Source organism: Eretmochelys imbricata, chromosome 28 (assembly GCF_965152235.1).
Source record: "Eretmochelys imbricata isolate rEreImb1 chromosome 28, rEreImb1.hap1, whole genome shotgun sequence".
NCBI classification, from domain to species: Eukaryota; Metazoa; Chordata; order Testudines; family Cheloniidae; genus Eretmochelys; species Eretmochelys imbricata.
Window position 1 is genome coordinate 4757432 of NC_135599.1, and position 16500 is coordinate 4773931.

A 16500-nucleotide genomic window follows, 5' to 3' on the forward strand; every position below is an offset into this window, starting at 1 on the left:
TGCCGTCCAATTAATATCTCCAATATAGCAAGCCAATAATAGGTTTATAATAGTCCCTATAGCAAATATAATTTAAATAGCACAATTAAAAATGCCCCCACTTATACCCAATCAAAAAAATAAAATGCCCCCCTAAGGGCATATAAACTATTTAAAAAAGCAGCCTTAAATATCCCAAAAATCCCCTTAAAAAATAATCCTTACTGGGCCCTACAAGGTCACTATTTTATATGTGGCCAAAAAGCTTACAAAGTGCTGCCAGCCAACTAAACAAGTAGCTGTTATATAGCTCATAAAGTTCCTCATCTTTCCATAACTGCCACACTGCCCAAAAAAAAAATTAAAAATGCCCAAAACACCTCTGTTAAGTCACAAAAAAAAAAACCCTGCGGCAACTAACTAAAGCATTAAAAAGCAATATGAAAAATCCCCTCACAACCAAAAAACTAGTAAAATGCTCTGTACTAAAAATAGCGCCACTGTTTACCGGGTCAGCCCTGGCATGCATAAACCACTATACTATAAAACTACAAATAATACTTAAAAAATAACCTTAAAATTAAAAAACTCAATTAATAATTTAAAATCAACAATAAAAATATTAAATAAAAAAATACAACAGCTCAAAACCTTTTCCCTCCAAAACAAGCTGGCTTTAAACTATCTCTTAGGATCCCCCAAAAAAATTTATGCCCTCATCAAGCTCCAATATTATATATATATATAAATAATAACAATTATAAAATCTATAAAAAAATAATACAAGCTAAAGCCCATGCCCAAGCCAAAGCACAGGTTGCCTATATTGCCCCAAAAAACAATTAATTGCAAACCTTGTTTTCAAGCTAAGGTTTGTCGTCTTAGCTTAATAGTTTATTTAGCCTGCTATTAAAAATTCTCTTTCCTATATTGCTTGTATTACTAATATTATGCTATGCAATATCATATATCAAAGCCCTTTTACAAAAATTAATAAGTCATTCTCTTCAAAGGTATCACAAAATACTTATACAAAATCATATTATAAAAAAATAAATAACCCAAATAAAAAAACTCAAAGCCAAGGCTATTAAATATTCTCAAAGGGGGAAGTTGTTGGGAACACTGGGGCATGGCCACTAAGTAACTCAAAAAAATAAAAAACCACAAGTGTCAATGAAGCCCCCTCGCGCTAGGCCCAAGTGTCCTTGCCCCCCCGCCTGGAGGCACACACAGCAGTTATGCTAAAAATCTGCAACAGTATGTTGCAGAGTCAAACTGCCTAAAACTAAGCAAGGCCAAACAAAAAAAATATAAAAAAACAATGCTAAATAAAGCAGCTTTATATATAGTTTAACAAATAATACAGAAAATCAGGGAACTAGCTGGGAACTGGATTGCCTGGCTCTATGGATACTTGGAGCAGCTTACTATTGAATAAGTATGCTAAAAAAAAGGATGTGTAAAAGCCTCTGTAACTTCCTGCTTTCTTGTACAGGATTTGAGATTCAAATCTCCCTGTACCAATTTGAAGCTTCAAATAAACTTTTCTGCTTCTCCACCCCGTTGTGATTATTGGGTGCAGCACACCGGGTAAGGAACCAACTCAAGCTGTTGTTCATCCTCTGGGCACTGGGTGCCGGCAACAAGACCTACAGAGAAAACGTGTCACAAACTACACAACTGAGAACATGGGATAAACGCCAAGACCGGGGGGGATTTTATGTGGCTATTAAAGAACTAGCTGGAAAAGGGGGACCGTTTGTGATATAAAATCCAGCCTGTCCAATACATAAACAGAGAGTGATGGTCCCCCCCCCTCCCACGGCCCCCGTTCACCTGGGCAGCAGGGAGCCCTCTGAGGGGCTGACTGGAGGGGGCGGGGGGGAGCTGGAGGGCTCCCTGGGGGAGGGGAGGGGGCGGTAGGGGGGGATCGGCAGGTGGGAGGAAGGTGGGGGCTGGGGGCAACGGTGCTGCAGTTGGGGGGCAGCAAGTGGGACTCGGAAGCGGGGATCGGGGGCAGCCCCATGGGGGACACGTCCCCTCCCTTCCCCGCCCCGGCAGAGACCCGGCGTCTCCTCCCACCCCCACGCCGGGGCAGCCAGGTTGGGGGATGGCTCCGGGCTCCAACTTCCCACCGACACCGGGACAAATCGCTGCGGATAAAACGGGGGGGGGGGGGAGGGAAATACCGCCCCCCCCACGGGAGGTGAGTTTCAATGGACATGTGAGGAGGAGGGAGAGACGGGGGGGGATCAGGGGAGACGAGAGAGCGGATCAATGGGGGGTGGGGAGGAGTTTACAACCACGTGGGAGCTACCGAGAGGGAAAAGGGGGAAACTGGGGGGCATTTGTGCCCATGGGGGGGAAGGGGATCCAATTAACTCCCCCGCCGCCCCCCTCTTCCCCCCCGGGAATTTCCTGGCTGCACAGAGACAGTTCAACCCCCCCCCCCCCGCAACTCCGGCTTCTCCCCCCAACACCTCCCAAGGGACCCCGCCCGCTGGGCCCCAGTCTCTGCCCCCCCCATCCCAGCCATGCCGGGGGCAGAGAGTCACTTTCTGCCCCCCCACCAACGCTCCCCCCCACGCGGAGTCTCCCACTCACCGGGTCGGGGGCAGGCAGAGCCAGGAGCTGGTCCCAGCTGGAGAAAGCCCCACCCCACCGGGCACGGGGGGGGGGTTAATGACGGCCCCCCCAGCACAGACCCCGGGCGGGGCTTGGAGCAGACCGGGGGCGGGGCAGCGCCTGGGGGCGGGGCCTGGAGCAGATCGGGGGCGGGGCAGCATCTGGGGGCGGAGCCTGGAGCAGAGCGGGGGCGGGGCAGCGTCTGGGGGCGGGGCCTGAAGCAGACCGGGGGCGGGGCTTGGAGCAGACCAGGCGCTGCCAAGTGTCGGATCTGCAGGAGGAGCAGCTGCGGCTCCCCTCCGGGGTCTGTGCGGGGGGGGCCGTCATTAACCCCCCCGTGCCCGGCCGGGGGCGGGCTTTGTCCAGCTGGGACCCGCCCTGGTGAGTGGGAGACACCGGGGAGCGCTGGGCGGGGGTCGGCAGGAAAGTGACTCTCTGCCCCCCACCTGCCCATCCCCCACTGCCGCCCCCTCCCCACCCCCAGGGAGCCCTCCAGCTCCCCCCCTGCCCCCTCCAGTCAGCCCCTCAGAGGGCTCCCTGCTGCCCAGGTGAACGGGGGCCGTCGGGGGGGGGACAATCACCTTCTGTTTATGTATTGGACAGGCTGGATTTTATATCACAAACGATCCCCCTTTTCCAGCTAGTTCTTTAATAGCCACATAAAATTCCCCCCGGTCTTGGCGTTTATCCCATGTTCTCACTTGCCTAGTTTGTGACACGTTTTCTCTGTACGTCTCAAAGATTCCTAAAAATACCCTCAACGTTTGCCCCACTTTTACTCTAGTTGTCTACTTCTAATTGAATATGCCCCTGAGAGCTTTCCCTGTCTCTGTAATTATAAATCACGACGAAAATCTCAGATTGACACCTTTTCTCAGATTCCTGAATATGGATCTAAAACGTTTGCCAACGTTGCCCATTTCCGCTCTATTCATTGACCAAATAGTGGTGGGAAATCCACTCAGCTTTTACCTCCTATCAACAACTTCTATAAAATCCCTCTCATTTTCCACTTCCCTCTCTATAATTTGCATAAATGGATCCAAAATCCCTCAGATTTCCACCCTTTCTCTTTCATTTCTGAACACTGATCTCCAATCTCAGGTTTCCCTCTTACGATGTCATTATCAAATGTCAATTAAAAATCCTCTTGGGTTTGGGGCTGTTCCCCATGTCTCTAAATCCGAGCACATTGTCCTTCCTTGGGGGGAACCTGTCGCCCTGAGTCCTTCTCCATCCTGGTTGGGAAATGAACCCCCCTGCAACAATGATCATCTTTCCCTCTCCTTTGAGAATCATTTGTTCCCTCCTTTCTCCCTGTTAAAAATGTTTGCTGATAAAAGAGACTAGCCATATATTCAATATATCAAAGCCAGGGGCCTCCCCCTGTTTGGGGGATGGGTGGTTCCCAGTTGGTAACAGGAGAGTTGGCTGGACCCTTTTCTTTTCTCCAGCTGGCACGGGATGAGGAGGTCCCTCTGAGGGCAGCGTGGGTCCAGAAGTATCCCAAACCCCATGACAAAGGGTCTCCGTGAGGGGAGGCTTCCCGCAGTGCAAAGCTGTAGCCAACTCTGGGGTGGATCCACGGTGGCCATTATTTGCTAGTGACAGAGTATGGAAATGTCTTACTTATTTTGGCCCTCCATGGCTTCCCTTCTCCTGTTAAAGAGGCATCCCCCAGGACTCCCTCTGCCTGTGTGACTGGCCAGCAGGGGGTGGTGATAACTTTCTGTCCACTTGTCAGACACTGTGAGGGAACACTGTTGCTGGGGGGGTGCATGTCTGTGTGGGGAGATTGCAGCGGGAGCTGAAGGGGCATTGTGGTAGGGGGAGGCCTCTGGGTGGCTGGGCAGGGGGGACCCTAGTCAGGTTGGTGGTTTCTGGAGGGTTTGGGGTTTTGGGGTGTAGTTCTGATGTGCCCAGCCCTAAGGCTATGGGTCCTGGAGGTGGGTATTGCTGGGGGCCTGTTGGCTGCAGACCAGTGGGGGTGGGGGTCTCTTGGGCAGGTGGGGCAGGGGATTAGACGCTGCCTGGTGCTGTGCCAGGATCTCTGTCTGGGATTGCCCAGCTGGCTCCTGGGACCATTGCCATGCCCAGTGCACAGAGCTGTGGTGGGGCGGTCCCTGGCGCAGAGTGAGGGGTCCTCCTATAAAGCGTCAGGGGGTCCTGCTGGGAGGAGGAGGGGGTCCCAGGCAAATAGGCTGGCAGATCCTGGTGGAGGGCAGGTGGGGGTCCTAGGCAGGGAATAGGGAAATCCCAGGTAGGCAGTGAGGGACTATAAAATGACTCTACACAAACAGCCCCCCACCCCATTTCTCCTGCCATTTGCAGGAGCAAATCCAGCCATGGGGGAGCAAACAACCCAGGAATGAGTGTTTCCTAGCAGACAGGCATGGAGAGGGCACAGGGAAAAGGAGATAGAGAGGCTGACAGGGTCCGTGGGATAAAAGAGTTTTGAAAGAGATTTCCAGCTCTCTCATCTGCCCAGACAGATGTATTACTGCACTGTGGGGAGAATCACTTTCCTGTGAACAAGACGAGGATGAGAGAGAGGAAAACCCAGTTCCTGACTCCATGTCCCTCCTGCTGGGCTGTGGCTGCCGTGGGGTCAGTGTCAGAGGGAATCCTCGAAAGGGACTCCTTTGGTTCTGCTTTTTTCTAGGACTGCATTCAGAGACTTTGTTTTGGGATGCGGGAGGGAGAAAGGAGTGGTGGGGTGGTGTCCGTGGGCAGCGATGGGCAGAGACCCCCCACCTAGGAGCTGCTGCCAGAGGGGGGTGTGGGTCGCTTTTGGGAGATGCCTGAGGTAAGAGCTGCACCCCTCACTCTCTCCCGCACCCCAAGCCCCAGCCCAGACCCCAACACGCTGCACTCAAACTCCCTCCCAGAGTCCACCCCCTGCACTCCCTCCTGCACCCTACCCCCATGCCCCAGCCCAGAGCCCACACCCCAACTCCCTCCCAGAGCCTGCGCCCGCACCCCCTCCTGCACCCCAACCCCCAACCCCAACCCAGATCCCGCACCCAAACTTCCTCCCACAGGCCTCCCCCCACACCTGCTCTCGCACCCCAACTCCTTCCCCCAGCCCAGAGCCCACCCCCTGCATTCCCTCCTGCACCCCAACCCCCTGCCGCAACCCACAGCCCACACCCAAACTCCCTCCCAGAGCCCAATCCCTTTCCCTCTCCCTCCCATACCCAAACTCCCTCCCAGAGCCTTAGGCAGATGTGGGGGGAGGTGGACGGGGAGGCAGGACTTGGTCCCATTCTGGAAACCACCAAAAATTGTAGAAACCTGCCGCCCCTGTCCAGCCCAACCTTCTGCAGGTGCCCCTCAGGCCCCACCCGTGCAGGGTTTGAAGCTTGCATTGCTTAAATTCCAGGACGCTAGGGGACTTCAGCTCCCCTTTGTCCAGCGGGAACCTTCACCCCACTCCCAACCAGATTCTTGTCCATGGCATGACTGTCGGGGGGCTGGGCCCCTCCTTGTCTTTTCTCTCTAGGACAGGCCAGGGTGCCTAGACCTGGAGCATCTGAGCACCCAGGACCTTCTGTGGAGCTGCCCTTTGCCTTCCCCTTCTGTGGTCTCATCTGTCATTGACTCCAGCCTGTTTTCTATCCATCGTCAGCACCATCCCAAGCCAGCTGCACCTGCCTCAAAAAGACAGTGTCCCCTGGTGGGTGTCAGAGTAACAGCCGTGTTAGTCTGTATTCGCAAAAAGAACAGGAGGACTTGTGGCACCTTAGAGACTAACCAATTTATTTGAGCATGAGCTTTCGTGAGCTACAGCTCACTTCATCGGATGCATACCGTGGAAACTGCAGAAGACATTATATATCACTGACCTCTCTCCTCTCTGAGCACTGACTGCCCCTCCGTCTCCTTGCCCCTCAGTCTGGGCAGACGGGACCTTTCCCTCCAGGGCTGGAGGATTCCCCCTTCTCATCCGCTACTGTCCCAAGCCGCCCTTTGGGTGGGAATGTTAAAAGTACAAAAGTGACTTAGGAGCAGAAACCCCCAAAGACCTTCTGTGCAATGGGCACCTGCCACGCACTGAGCAGGACTGAAACTCCTGCTGGGCCACATCCCCTCTGGGCCTGAGCAAACCAGCAGGGTGAAAAGAGAACTTGGAGATGCTGGGGATTGAACCCAGGGCCTCATACATGCAAAGCATGCGCTCTCCCACTGAGCTACGTCCCCAGACGGGGGCTGTTTGGGATGGGTTACACTCACAGCCCTCCTGTTTCCAGAGCCTCCAGGGGCCTAACGGCAGCATGGGGGACACATTCCCTGCTCTGAGGGCCAAACCCTCTGTCCTGGAGGTTGCTGGTTCTCAGGGGTCACTTTGCAGCAGGGCCAGTTTCTCTATGTGGGGGAGAGAGAGGGCCTGCCCTGGACTCAGGGTGCAGAGATACACTCCGCCCTCTCCCCTGCATTGACTGGCTGGAGCTGCCAGCCCCTGCTGAAAGGTAACGGCGCTGGGGGGCGCTGTGAGTCGCTCAACACCTCACCCCGGTGGAAGAACTGGTGGGGGGGGGCTCCAGGCTTTTCTCGGATCTGCTATTTCCACCTGCCTGTAAAGTCCAGCTTTCCCCAGCACATTCACTGCAGTGCACTCGGGTCACTGTTTCCATGGCTGACAGCAAAGAATCGCTCCCAGTTTCCCTTCTATCTGCAGCACGATTAGCCTGTGTCGGTGGTTAATGAGGCGGATCTAGTTGTCGATGGTTATTCATTCTCCACCTGGACAATTCACACAGTCCCTTTCCTGCTCAAATCCCCAGCACCTCCGTGATCCCGGTAGCAAGGGTTGGGTTTTCCCTGAGGCCCTGAGATTCTCAGGGTCCTTTTTTCCCTCCACCTGGAGTGAACTCAGCTTTTCCCCCATCCCAGACACTCCATGAAATAACGACAAGCAGCGTAAAGAAAGCAGGGAGGGAACATCTCCCGGCCAGGGCTAGAGGTGCCCAGGGCCCCCTGCTTCTCCATTGTTTCCATCGCAGAAGAGGAAGGTTCCTTGGAATTTGACATCCTGCTTTCCACAAGGGGCAGAGAAAGATCTTGATGTTCCTGCGTCTGCACAAAGAAAATTGTCCTTCTGTGTGAAAGAGAGGCAGGAAATGGCTGTTTCTACCCAAGTGATCAACGAAACCAGAAAGTGACGCTGTGCAATTAACGATCCGGTACTACACTAACTCTGCGGTTTCTTAGATGCAGCCACAACCGGCTCTGTGGTTGGTAACCTTACAGAGACGCTGCGGGTGATCATGAACTCGAAGCACAATCCCTTTAAACAGCTGCCGTTGGAATGTAACACAGACTAGTCCATTCCTCCCAAGGGGATGGGGTTCTTGTTCTTCTACACATTGTAGCCCATGGAGACCAAGGATCTGCAAAAGTGCCTTCATGTCTCTTTGTTTCATTGATGAAAGCATAAACTAGACACTCAGAGGATTGGAACTGATTTCAGATGAGGGACCTGTTTGCTAGGTTTCTATGGATTTGCACAGGAAAACACTGAGTGTTTCCATTTATCCCTATTCAGTGGAGCTCCCGAACATAATGGAAATGGAGATGTGCTTATTTTTGTTAAGGGAACAGGCTTGTAAGGGGGCACTTGGATTTGAACCAAGGACTACTTAAGCTGCAGTCAAACACTCAACCACTGAGCTACACCCCCCCATGGCATTGGCATAGGCAAGTCAGTGATCTTAAGGATTTTGAAGGACAGGCCCTGCCTCAGAGAGCTCCTTTTCCATTCCCAGACCATGGGTGGTTTTAAAAATGGGGTCTGATTAAACTTTATCTATACATGTAGACCCCACAGCTTGCCCACCCACCGACACAGCTTCTCCCACTGACACAGCTCCCATCTCTTGGGGAGGTGGATTAACTACACGGACGGGACAGCTCTCTCCCATCCCCTTAGAGCATCTTCATTAGTTATGAATAAGTAGGAAATAACCGACTGAATGGACAGCAACCAATTTATCAAATATTGCTGAGCCTGCATTCAATATGTGTAACTGGTCATATTGGGCTGCATTAGGAGGAGCATTGCCAGCAGATTGGGGGAAGTGATTATTCCCCTCTATTCGGCACTGATGAGGCCACATCTGGAGCATTGTGCCCAGTTCTCAGAGCCCCCTCCCACTACAGAAACAAATTGGAGAGAGTCCAGGGGAGGGCAACAAAAATGATGAGGGGACTGGAACAAATGACTTACGAGGAGAGGCCGAGGGAACTGGGATTATTTCGTCTGCAGAAGAGAAGAGTGAGAAGGATTTGATAGCTGCTTTCAACTACCTGAAAGGAGGTTCCAAAGAGGATGGATCTAGCCTGTTCTCAGGGGTACCAGATGACAGAATAAGGAGTAATGGTCTCAAGATGCAGTGGGAGAGGTATAGGTTGGATATTAGGAAACACTATTTCCCTAGGAGGGTGGTGAAGACTGGAAAGGGTTACCTAGGGAGGTGAGGAATCTCTATCCTTAGAGTTTTATATGGCCTGGCTTGAGAAAGCCCTGGCTGGGATGATTTAGTTGGGGTTGGTCCTGCTTTGAGCAGGGGGTTGGACTAGATACCTCCTGAGGTCCCTTCCAACCCTGATCGAGGGTTAGAATAATATTTCCCAGCCAAGCATCAGTTGAGCTAAGCGCAAATCAAGAAGGGTTTCTTCAGGTATGCTGGCAATAAGAAGAAAGCCAAGGAAAGTGTGGGCCCCTTACTAAATGAGGGAGGCAACCTGGTGACAGAGGATGTGGAAAAGCTAATGTACTCAATGCTTTTTTTGCCTCTGTCTTCACAAACAAGGTCAGCTCCCAGACTGCTGCCCTGGGCAGCACAGCATGGGGAGGAGGTGACCAGCCCTCTGTGAAGAAAGAAGTGTTTCGGGACTATTTAGAGAAGCTGGACATGCACAAGTCCATGAGGCTGGATGCGTTGCATCCGAGAGTGCTAAAGGAGTTGGCGGATGTGATTGCGGAGCCATTGGCCATTATCTTTGAAAACTCATGGTGATCGGGCGATATCCCGGAAGGTTGGAAAAAGGCTAATGTAGTACCCATCTTTAAAAAAGGGAAGGAGGAGGATCCTGGGAACTACAGGCCAGTCAGCCTCACCTCAGTCCCCGGAAAAATCATGGAGCAAGTCCTCAAGAAATCAATTCTGAAGCACTTAGAGGAGAGGAAAGTGATCAGGAACAGTCAGCATGGATTCACCAAGGGAAAGTCATGCCTGACTAATCTAATTGCCTTCTATGATGAGATTACTGGTTCTGTGGACGAAGGGAAAGCAGTGGACATGTTGTTCCTCGACTTTAGCAAAGCTTTTGACACAGTCTCCCACAGTATTCTTGTCAGCAAGTTAAAGAAGTATGGGCTGGATGGATGCACTACAAGGTGGGTAGAAAGTTGGCTAGATTGTCGGGCTCAATGGGTACTGATCAATGGCTCCATGTCTAGTTGGCAGCCGGTATCTAGCGGAGTGCCCCAAGGGTCGGTCCTGGGGTTGGTTTTGTTCAATATCTTCATTAATGATCTGGAGGATGGTGTGGATTGCACCCTCAGCAAGTTTGCAGATGACACTAAACTGGGAGGAGTGGTAGATACGCTGGAGGGTAGGGATCGGAAAGAGAGGGACCTAGACAAATGAGAGGATTGGGCCAAAAGAAATCTGATGAGGTTCAACAAGGACAAGTGCAGAGTCCTGCACTTAGGACAGAAAAATCCAATGCACCGCTACAGACTACGGACTGAATGGCTTGGCAGCAGTTCTGCAGAAAAGGACCTAGGGGTGACAGTGGATGAGAAGCTGGATATGAGTCAACAGTGTGCCCTTGTTGCGAAGAAAGCCAATGGCATTTTGGGCTGTATAAGTAGGGGCATTGCCAGCAGATCAAGGGACGTGATCGTTCCCCTCTATTCGACATTGGTGGGGCCTCTTCTGGAGTACTGTGTCCAGTTTTGGGCCCCACGCTACAAGAAAGATGTGGAAAAATTGGAGAGAGTCCAGCGAAGGGCAACAAAAATGATTAGGGGACTGGAACACATGAGTTATGAGGAGAGGCTGAGGGAACTGGGATTGTTTAGTCTACGGAAGAGAAGAATGAGGGGGGATTTGATAGCTGCTTTTAACTACCTGAAAGGTGGACCCAAAGAGGATGGATCTAGACTATTCTCAGTGATAGCAGATGACAGGACAAGGAGGAATGGTCTCAAGTTGCAGTGGGGGAGGTTTAGGTTGGATATTAGGAAAAACTTTTTTACTAAGAGGGTGGTGAAACACTGGAATGCGTTACCTAGGGAGGTGGTGGAATCCCCTTCCTTAGAAGTTTTTAAGGTCAGGCTTGACAAAGCCCTGGCTGGGATGATTTAGTGGGGATTGGTCCTCCTCTGGGCAGGGGGTTGGACTAGATGGCCTCCAGAGGTCCCTTCCAACTCTGTTATTCTATGATTCTATGAGTCTATGATTCAAATCCCTGACGTAATCCCACTCCGTCCAGTAGCCCCAGGCACATTCCAAGCGTTGGATTCGAGACACTGAGTCAGCTTCCTGCAGTGAGTTTCAGCCTTCCCAGAGGTAATTTGTGGGGGCTCGCCATTTTCGGATGTTCTTGTTTATTTCCCCTCCATCCAATTCAAATGAGTTTGAAATTACTCATGGCAACATTCTTTCACCTACTTTGGTAAACAGAACAGTTATCAAATGTTGTACTGAGAGACCAGTCAGTGGGGAACAGAGCGATAGTCATTTGTAAACCAGTTGCATTAAGAACCACAGGTCTCTGGATGGGGGTAGACCACCGTGGGGATGGGGGTGTCACAGAGAATTTGGAGGGAGGTAGCGGAGTAGAGGGTGGAAGAGGTTGAATTAGGGTACATTTTCCCTTGGCCCCGAAAGGGGCAGCACGACATGCCCAATTAAAAGGGTGTGTCATGCCTGAAGAATTTACAATATCCACCAAAATAACAGGAACAACAAGACAAACACAGAACGCAATGTTTTGTTGCGACAGGGGACCCACGGCGTTCTGGGTTTTCTTCCACTGGCACCAGCTTGCCCAGAAAGTGTCTGAAAAAGAAAATAAGCATTCCCCAGCCCCTGGGTGGGGACAGATGATTGCTTAAATGTGCCCCTTTCTTTTCACATTTTTTTTGGCTGACTGCAGGAAAACCAAAAAATTACCTTTATATTTTGTTTGTTTGTTTTTTTATTCAAAGGATACTTGCTGCATACCTAGGCAGAGGAGGCCTGTCTATGTAAACACGGTCTGTTCCTGAAGTCTTTCCCCCAGCTCATCACTAGATGTGAGGGGGGAGGTCATTCAGGCCTTCCTTACACTTCCTATTTAAAAACTCCTTATTGTTCCTACCTCTGCTGGCCTTCGATTTCTCCTCCTGTCCCTTCTTTGGCAGCTCATATGAGGTGGCCAAGTGGTTAAAGTGGTGGGCTGCTAATCATTGTGCTTTGCAAGCATGGGTTTGAATCCCATCCTCATTGTGTGCATTTTGTCTTCTCCCCTCCTTCACAAACAACCATCTCCCCTTTGGTACAAGCCACATTGCTTCCTGTAAACAAAAACCTTCTCAGGAACTCAGACCTCCCTTGCTGTCAATAAAACACGTCTAAATCCCAGATTTCTCAAAGAGTTCTTTATTTCTTAGTTTTTATCTCAAAAGGTAACAGCCTCATAATGTCCCCCAAACACCCTGGGACCAGCCCAAATAATTAAAATGCCCCCACCTCAGCCACGACAGTGACCCACAGCTAGCGTGTCTAGGTCAAGGTGCTCTGGAGGAAGCAACTCAAACATTTTCTCTCTGCTTCCCTTGGCGAGGTCTGACTGGGAAAACAAAATTGAAAATTTTCTGCTGGGAAACCAATTCTAGTCTGTTTGGGGACTTTGATTTGAATGGATTATTATTATTCTCTTCTGATCTCTGAATTATTTCAGTTCAGTCTTTGTCCTCCACATGTGTTGCCAGGTGTTGAGCAGAGTGGGAGTGAGGCCAAGTCATGACGTCTCTTCCCCTCTTCCAACTTGCTAGGAAGTTCCTCTGCCTTGATGTGAGTCAAGCAGTGTCCATTGTCTCCGGGCTTTCTCGGAGGAGTCCGCATTGTACACGGTTCCTGGGAGAGTCCTTGGGAGCGTGGATACCTTCACTGAGCCAGCAGCGAGTCTGGCTCCTCCAGCGTCACACCGGAAAGGCTGGCGGTGGCCATTTCCCAGCCTCAACACATATTTCAGTGACGCACCCAGAGCAAAACTCCACCACTTCCCAGACAAGGCTAACACACACCATCCACCCAGGTATTAGCCTTCAACAGATCACAACTTTTACAATGATAGCTCACCAGGCCGACTCTGTACAAATCACACCTTAATTCTTTGAGAGTGGTGACTATGGGTCTTCCAGGGTGCTGCTTTGAGCACAGCCTGCTACCCCTGGGCTGACATTGCAATGGAGACGTCCCCATAGAGTCCCTCTCTCCCAGGATAAAGATGGCAGCAGGGCTGGCCTGGGTCACCTGACGTGGGCTCCTGGAGCTCAAGCTGTGGGGCTCAAAAGTGGGGTGCAGATATTGGTGTTCATGCTGAAGCCTGGGGTCGGAAACCCTCACCCCTAGTGGGCCTCAGAGATTGGGCTCAAGCCCATCTGTCTCCACTGTCATTTTATAGCCCTGCAGCCCCAGCCCCATAAGCCTGAGTCAACTGCCCCGGGCTCTGAGACAGGTGCCCTGGGTGTTTTAATTGCAGTATAGACATAACATTAGGATACGTCTACAGTGCAATGAATCACCCACGGCTGGCCCGTGTCACATTAATCCAGGACAGCGGCTTGGGCTGTAAAGTTGCAGGGTATGTGTCTCGGCTCAGGCTCAGCACCCTGCTCTAGGAGCCCAGAAGGTTGGGCGGGAGTTTGGCAAGTGAAAAAGGTAAAAGCGCAGTGAAGTATTCCCCTGGACTCAATGGCATTTCTCCATTTCTCTGTCTGTTTCGGGGCAGTGACAAAGCAGGTCCTGCTGTATTCGTTATTTCAACGGGAGGTTTAGGATTTTCATTCTCAGACACGGTGCACAAAGCAGGACTCAACCCTCAGCATAAACTGAATGAGCCGCCCACAGATTGTGGCAGCCCCAATGAGCCACTTGGTGTGAGAGCTCGGACCTGCCCCTGTCCCAGAGGGAGGGGGTCATCTGCGAGGGGACTGGAACACTGACCTATCAGCTCTTCACACCCAAACTTTCAGTCACTCTATTATCATTGCCTCTGAGTGTAATTTAAACAACAAGAACGGCTACACTGGGCTAGACCAAAGGTCCATCTAACTCTGTTATTTGTCTTCTGATAGCAGCCATTACCAGGTGCCTCAAAAGCCACTACTGGGAGTTGAACCCAGGATCTCCTGTTTAGAAGACAGGTGCCTTAAACCAGCTAATCCATGGTGCTTTCCTCTGGCTAACGTATGGTGTCTGCCCACACCTGACTCCCTGCCAACCCGCACTGGGCCCTGACAAGCGTTTCTTGTGTTTCGATTCTGTAAAGCAGAGAAGCGAGTGAAGTTTTACTCCCAAGGTGTGTGTCTGATTCTTTGGACAGATCGATCCTACAAAATTAAGTCAGTAACAACATTACTTTGGGGTGTTAAAAATTTTACCTTCCCTGAGCAATGCAGTTATATCAGCCTAATCCCGGTGTAGATAGCACTGGGTTAACAGGAGGACTTCTTCCCACCCCACTCTGCCTCTTTGGCTGAGGCCTGCTGGTCCACCTTTCACTCGCTCCTCTCTCCCCGAGGCCTCCTTGCCTGCTGCTTATTCCTCTCCGCCCCATACCCCAAGGTCTGCCCGCCACCCATACCTCTCTGACCCCTCCCCTGAGACCCACCATGGCCGCCCCTCCCACCTCTCAGCCCCACCCATCAGACCCACCCAGCCTGCCACCCGTGCCTCTCCGTCCTGCCCTGCCCACCACTCGCACCTCTGTGCCCCTCCCCTGAGGCCCACCCTCCCCACCTCTTTCTTCATGCTGCCGTTGTTATTCCATGACACATTAAAGATGGAATGAAAAGCTGAGTTTCCTCCAGGGTGAGGAAAGGAAGGAGACACCAACCCCCTGGCAAAGCTCTGTGCCCCACAGAAAACCTGCCCCTGCTATTACAGTCACTGATGTACTGGGGATATGACGGGAAAGGGACTGTCTGAATTATCGAGGCAGGAATTTTACAACAATCTACAGCAACATCACTGGCCACAAACACACTCTCCTCATGCTCCAGCCAGAAGGGAAACGAGCAGGAATTCTTGTTCAGCCCTGGGCACACTTACACAACAGCACAGCAGTGAGTGTGTTGTGGATGCTGGTCTGAGGAAACAATTGGAAACGATCACTCAGTGAGAACAGAACTAGAGTGTCGTGAGAGCGCTCTATAAAGCAAGTAGTTATGGCAGAGTGGTTAAGGTGGTGGACTCGAAATCCCTTGGGGGGTGGGGTCTCCCTGTGCAGGTTTGAATCCTGCCAACTACGGAGGAAGTTGTGGCTCTTTAGTTTCAGTGCCTGAGCATCCTTGGCCCCAGTGGGAGCCAGGCTACGTCTAAACGACAGAGTTATGGTGCTTTAGTGAAAGCGTTTTAATTAAGCCGCTGTTGCATGTCCACACTAGGCTGCTTGTGTCACCGGAGCGCATCCAGGCTAGCAGCTCTTGGGTCGCCACAGAGCAGTGCATTGTGGGACGCTATCCCACTGTGCAACTGGCCGCAGGGTGCTTTGGGAAGGGTTTGCAATGCCTCGTGGGCAGCCACATGAGGCAGGTTTCTCTATCCCATTGTTCCGTGGGCATCCGACTCGATTGCCAGCTGCTTTTCAGCTGCCGTGGGCATGGTGGGCAGAGAGTGTGTGTGTGTTGGGGACAGACAGTGTGTGTGTTCGGGGAGCGTGTGTGTTGTGGAAGAGTGAGTCTGTTGGCACGCTGTCCCTAAGTTCAGACAGCTGCTGGAAGCAACCAGTCCTGATTCAGGGGGAGCGGGACACCCCAGTCTTGAGTCAGGGGGAGGGGGGACACCCCAGTCCTGAGTCAGGGGGAGGGGGGACACCCCAGTCCTGAGTCAGGGGGAGCAGAACAGCCCCGACATCAGCCCCCACTTCCCGCACTGGCTCAGCACAGCCCAGCAGTCTCTGTCACATACACACACTCACACACACTGCTGCCTGCCTGGCTGTGTGTCAGGGTGCAGGACGAGGGGGGTTTAGAGGGCCATGGGCCCAGCACTTTTTAGCAGCCCTAAGAACGGACGACGGAGGGGGGAACAAGGTGGAGCCTTGGGGGAAGAGGCGTTCTGTGGGTGTGGCCTCGGAGGGAGGGGTGGCATCAGGGAGAACGGGCGGTGTGAGATTGGGGCCTCAGGGAGAAGGGGCGGAGTGAGTGAGGGCTGGGGGGAAAGGGGTGTCATGGGGGCGTCACAGTTCGGACGCCGGTGGGCCCCCCACTGTAAGGAAGATTCCAGCACCCCTGCTCTGGGTCCTAGGTGTGGTGAATTTGTCACGTCTGAGACAGGAGTTGTTTGTGAATGACAGTGACCCCTTTGCCAATTGGCACCAAGAAGCTTTTGTCACACATTGCGACGGGGCAAGGCAAGACGGCTATAGTTAAGTAGCGAGGAACAGGTATGTTAGCCCCAGGCTAAACAAATCCTTGGTACCATGGTAACCAAACGGCAGTTGTTTCAGGTTAATCAAGACACCTTGGGCCAATTAAGATCCTTCTAGAAAGCAGTGGAGATAGCTAGGTTGATTGGAATACCTGAAGCCCATCAAGGCCTGGCTGGAACTAGTGAAAAGCCTTCCAGTTCATCAGTGAGGCGCATGTGTCAGGATCTGTAGGAGGAAGCCGTG

The 16500-nt window shown here is 51.8% G+C and overlaps 1 protein-coding gene and 2 non-coding genes across 3 annotated transcripts in view; all 3 read right to left on the minus strand.

Moving 5' to 3' along the window:
- Positions 1–16500, minus strand: part of LOC144258216 (uncharacterized) — a 970182-nt gene that overhangs the window by 109565 nt on the left and 844117 nt on the right. The window lies entirely within an intron of this gene.
- TRNAA-UGC (transfer RNA alanine (anticodon UGC)) lies at positions 6736–6807 on the minus strand. Its single transcript has one exon. It is a non-coding gene; the product is annotated as a tRNA-Ala (tRNA).
- Positions 8216–8287, minus strand: TRNAC-GCA (transfer RNA cysteine (anticodon GCA)). Its single transcript has one exon. It is a non-coding gene; the product is annotated as a tRNA-Cys (tRNA).